The sequence below is a fragment of the Camellia sinensis genome, chromosome 11, assembly GCF_055761805.1.
Source record: "Camellia sinensis isolate YWXY chromosome 11, ASM5576180v1, whole genome shotgun sequence".
Classification (NCBI taxonomy): Eukaryota; Viridiplantae; Streptophyta; class Magnoliopsida; order Ericales; family Theaceae; genus Camellia; species Camellia sinensis.
In genome coordinates, this window is record NC_138971.1 from 133944292 (window position 1) to 133950291 (window position 6000).

The window sequence follows — 6000 nt, forward strand, 5'->3', positions numbered from 1 at the left end:
ATTCATGTGGGGGATTGTTGGAAAAATATGGTTTTATAGGCTTATTTTGGGCCAACTTTGAGTCCAAATTTGGATAGGGCCCACAGGTCTTTCAGGGTGGATCCAAAGAGGTGACGTGTTCCTTGCCGCATGGCAAGTCACACGGTGAAGACAATTTTTCAAAACCATTTATGAGTAAATGGGAAGTTGACATCATTTTCGGATTCGTGGAATGGACAATTAAAGAAGTAAAATGTGGGTTTCCTTGAAATGGTTATTGTAGACCGCCCGGAACTCCACTCTGCATGCAAGGGCGCAAAATCGTTGTTCTTAGCTACTACAGTTCGGACTCGTGTCACGGTTCTGAATCTAATCTCACAAAGTGCAATGGAAGACCGATAAATCACCAAAGAGTCCAAATCCGGCAAATCATTTTGGAAAATCAATTTTAATAAAGAAGTGCCAAATATGGACTACTTTGCCAGGTATAGAGTCGCCACCTAAATATTTTATTTTGAAAAATTTAGGAAACCCTGACTTGTGCCTAAGGCCACGTGTCCGTCATCACCAAAGTTGCCTCGGCTCGGAAACTTGGGTACGAGAGGGGAAGGTCATGCAATGAGCACCCTTGCTCGCCCGATTAAAGATCGGCCTTTACTAACATGATATGTTGTTTTTGAAAACACATGCGTTCTTATTCCGGTCCATTAGCTAGTTTTACTATGTGATGCATACAACATATAAGTATAGACTAAATCGCTCAAGTTAGAACAAAACATCTCATGTTTGTTTGTTTGAAAAATGGTTTGAAGTTTGCTACTAGCAAGTAGGCTAAGTCGTGGATTTGCCACCTTCAAGTGGGCTTAGAAAAACATGATTTTGCCACTTCAAGTGGGCTTAAAACTCACAATCATCGTGTTGTTCCAATCCAGGCAATCAAACCTCCATCCATAGGCATTCAAGCAGTTATAGTAGTTAAGCACATAGCCTCATTGCAAGCATGCTGAACATGGCAACACTTACACGCATGTAAGGATGCTAGAGCATAAACACTCACAGTTTACTCCGAGCTAAAAAAGAAGCTAGTTAGTAATCATGCATGATCCTAGCTATGTCAACAATGCCTAATGCAACACATGCAAAAATGCAGCTAAGATAGGCTCGGCTATTCTAAGATGTCATGTGAATGCAACTAGATAACATGCATTCAAATTGGTATTGAAATACAATGTAGTTAGTATGATGCGCTGAGCCCTGTGCATGCAAGACAGATGAATGATGCAAACATGCGAGCATAAGGATGCTAATTGAAACATGCCCTAAAACTAACCATTAAAAGCTGGTAAATAAAAGGGAGAAAGAAATGGGGGTTGGAAGACATGCATCACACACACACACACACACACACACACTTATTACAATAGTTGTGCCCACTCGACGGAGGGTCCGAATAATAAGCTAACTAGCTAATCTAAGCTAATTAAACTAATTATTACAAACAAAACTAATTAACTAATTCTAGTTAACTAATTAATACAAAATGAAGCTAATTAACTAACAATTTCACTAACTAGTTATTACAAACACAAATGAATGGCTAATTACATTAGCTACTTAAGTACAAAACCAATACATTAGTTAGCTTAAATGAAGCAACTAAGTAAAGGAAATAGAAGGGGGCTCGAAGCGAGAAGTGCATGCGTGCTCGGTCGCCTCGTTCGAAAATCCATCGTGATGCCCCAATTTGCCTTTGTTTTCAATTGTTCTCAGAACACTGTACAAAGCTCCAGATAGCTTTTGCTCCACCATGGGAACCTCCAGGAGCATGGCCGACCACTTAGTGGTGTTGCCAACCACCTGCCGACCACCTATGTTTGTTACAGACCAAAAAAAGTGGTCGGCCAGCCACTTTTACTGGTTTGCCGACCATTTGTTGCTGCACTTCTCCAGTTTGCTGCAACAGAGAACAAGAAGGGGCATGGCAATGTATTTGCAAGATATGTGTGCACAACCACCCTCCCTATCATTTCATGATCTCAAGGGAGTGCAGTTCTTGATTCTCGAGCCACCAATCACGCATCTCGATGCATGATGACCCAAGAGGCAAGATTGCACGAATCAATGTAAATGAATGCACACATAACACATAAAACCTTAACCTTTATCATGCTTGATCAAGAGGGTCGGCGACCGAGAAATGAGGTACGTTTCATCACTTCAAGTATGAAATGTCTCTCGTTTCTCATGTTTGGACTAGCACCCAATCCAAACACATGCAAAGCAACTCAAGCATACTAAACACAATGTAATGCATGCATACATAATAGAATGCATACACAATGCAATGCGACATGAGCAACCTATCAATGCTAATGGCATGCAAACACAATACAAGGCAACATAAGCATTTCAACACAAAGCAAATAACAATGCAAGCATAATGAAATGCAACATAAGTATGCATCAACAATGCAACTCAAGCATGCAAAACACAATGCAACTCAAGCATGCAAACATGATGCAATGTAACAACATTTGAACAACATGCTCAATGGACTTAAACTAAAAATGGACAGACCTTTATCATGCCCAAATCAGTGGCCAAGGTGCTGAAATAAAGGCATGAAAGCAAGAGAAATGCATGCACATGTATTGGCTCACCAATTAGGCATAAGAACACAGCTCTCAAAAGTGCTCAAGGAGTGACAAATGTGGAAGTGTAACAACAGTATAAGCACTGAAATTAGGTATGAAATGATGCCAAATCATTCAATCAACACAAACAAGGCATGCAAGAATCCTTAAGGCACAAAGCTACCAAGAAGGACTACTCTAGAGACATGTAATACATGGAACAAATGCATAAACCAAGCATGGACAGAGCTCAAATAGGTCTAAGCAAAGACCAAAACATGCTGAGATGGGGGCTTAAAGGTCTAAACCTGCATGCATGCACACTAGGCCATAAGTAAGGCAACAATGAACAAGCCTTAGAGGCACTCAAAGGGTGAAAGAAGTGGGAACATGGCAATGCTACATGCTCTGAAATACCATCTTAAATGATGCCAAATCATGTACATGTCACAAATGAAGCATGCTAGGAGGCTCAAAGCTTGAAACTAGCATAAGCACTTGCACTATAGCTATGCAATACATGAAGCATATGGCAAATACAACCCAAAATAGTCCTAGAGCATGTCAAAATGATACTAAAACATGTATGGAAGAAAGCCAAAATAAGCTAGCATGGTGAGCATGAAGCATGAAACATTCAAGGCCAAAAAGGAGAATTACACTACACCTACTAAGACCAAGTATGAGATGGCTTCGCCAACAAAAATCAGAGTTATATCATGGCAAAAAACCCCAAAAACATACTGAAATGATAGCTCGCAAGCTTAGGCATGAAGGCATACACAATGACTCATGTTTAGGGCATAAAGGACCAACCCTTCAAAGTATTGAAAGAGTGAAAAATGTACGTGTATGACCACACTATATGTACTGAAATCACATTTCGAATGATGCCAAATCATGAAAATAGTCCAAGTAATGCATGCTAATGGACTCAATACACAAAGCTAGTGAGCAAGATTGAACCATGGCTATACAAAGCAATGCATGCATGACCAAAACAACACAAATCAGAGCTTAAGCATGCTAAAACATGACCAAAAGCTTCTCAGAGTTAAGCCAAAATCATGCTAGAATGATGATCAAAAGCATGATACACATTAGGCCAGTGAATGGAAATGCACTACAAGTGCATGGAGCAAGCATGGGGCTATCAAACCAACCCCAAACAGATCTAAGGCATGTTAAAGAAACACCAAAAACCTACTGAGATGGACTCAAAACATGCTAGAAAGACATGCTACTTCATGAAGCACACAAGGCTAGTTTGTATGAATTACACTACAAGTGTATAAAGCATGCATGAGGTGACAAAACCAAATCAAAACAGTGGTATGCCATGTCAAAATAACCCCAAATACATGCTAATATGGAGTCAACCAAAGCTTAACAAACATGCTCAAACTTGAGGCAAATGAAGCAAGCACCCAAGATAGAAGGAGAGGGGAAGACCCTCTCCTATCTAAGACCTCAAAACACAAGTTTTACCACTAAAAATTCACTGGATTTCAGTGGTCAAAAGTCCAAGAGAAAGTGATCTCAAGGGCCTAAAGTGATGGTGCAAAACAAAGCCAAACAAGGCACAAGAGTGGGTATACCACCCCTAACACAAAAGAAACCTTAAACAAACATTACAAGCATGCAAAATCAGAAATTTTTGCAGTAGAAAGTTAGGCCTAAAACAACATGCAAGTAGGGCCAAAAACTTAATAAAAAACAAGGGATTAAGAGGTTAGAAGCTCACCCTTGTAGAACCACTTTAAAGCAACAACTCCAATAGCTATTTTGGATCAAAACCAGTCCAAAAACTCCAAAACCAACCTCAAGGTACCTCAGTAACAAAAGGGTGGTGTTTGAGTGTGTGTTTGTGTGCAATAGTATGATGAAAATGCACTTTCAAGCACAAAAATAAAGAGAAGATGCAAGATAGATACAAAAATGTATGTACATCTCTCAGACTTTTTTTTTTTTTTTTATTTTTTTTTTCTGAACCTAGAGAAGGGAGGGAAGGCCTCCCTCTTATAGAAAAACAAGCAAGAAGCTTGTTGAACACACTTGAGGCTCTAAGCCATCCCTCCATACACGTGTATGGAGGATGACTTCTGTGCCTTCCAACTGTCACAGCTGGTAAGAAAATATCTCAAAAAAGGTGATGGAAAGCTACCAACCACTTAGTGGTCAGTCGACCACCACAAGTGGTCTACCAGGAAATAAAGTGGCCGGCCATGGGGGGAGGTGGTTTGCACACTGAAAGAAAGCCAATGGTGTGGTGACCGACCACTTTTGATGGTCCAAAGACCAAGGAGACCAGTTGGTCGACCAGAAAACTGGCTGGCAGGAAGAAAAGTGGTCTCCAAGGGGGAGAACTGGTCTCCCATCTCTATTCTACCCTCCAAGAAAGGAAACCAAGGTTTGTGCCGAAAACAAACCAAAAAGGATGCAAGACAAGAGTCCGGGGGACAAGACGAGCAGCCGGAAGTCCCGAAAACTAATCTACGAGCACCAAAAGTGATCTACGAGGGAAAAGTAGTCTACGACTACAAAAAGTGGTCTACGAGACCACAGTATCCCTCTAGGCAAGGTCAACAAGGCATGGTTCAAAAACCAAGCCAAACAGAGAATGTTAGGCGGTCCCGAGACAAGGCGTGCGGCCTAAGGCTCCGGAAACCAAAAACTAGTCTTCAAGAGTGAAAAGTGGTCTACGACCACAAAAAGGTGGTCTATAGACCTCTTCCTCCCTCCAGGGAAGGTCAAACAAGGTTTGGTTCAAAACCAAACCAAAACACAAAGAGTTCAGAGGCCCGGAGGCAAGGCACTCAGCCAAAAACTCCGGAAACTCGAAACAAGCATAACATGCACAATCACCGAGCGCTCAATCGATAATGTCTAAGTCTTAAGGTCGGTCAAAAATGGGGTGTCTACAGTTATCCTACATTGGAAACTTAAGAGAACTTATGTGTGTATGTAAGTTCTAGGTGGCAAGACTTGGGTTGGGTCCCAAGGGGCACCCCAAGTTTGTAGAAAGGAGAAGTTATAGATAAAGTGGCTTTTAGTTCAAACCACCACACATGCGCGCACTGCCGTCCGTCCGTCTGTCTAACCGGCTTGCAGAGCTGAGTCATGCCAGGTGCGGGTGTGGGTGATGGGTCGGGTCGGTTCTAATATTAATTTTTTGGACAAAATTTATTTTGAATTTTTCTAAAAATTCTTGCGAGAAAATTATTTTTCCTAAATGAAATTAATTCAAATTTTTTCACCAAATTTGAATTTAATTTTTTACTGTCCATACAATGCATTTCCGGTGTAAAGTTTCCAATAGATTAAACTATCTAGCAGATTTAAAACTGCAACAGTTCCAGAAGCAATCTGTTCCTAAACAGATTCAAA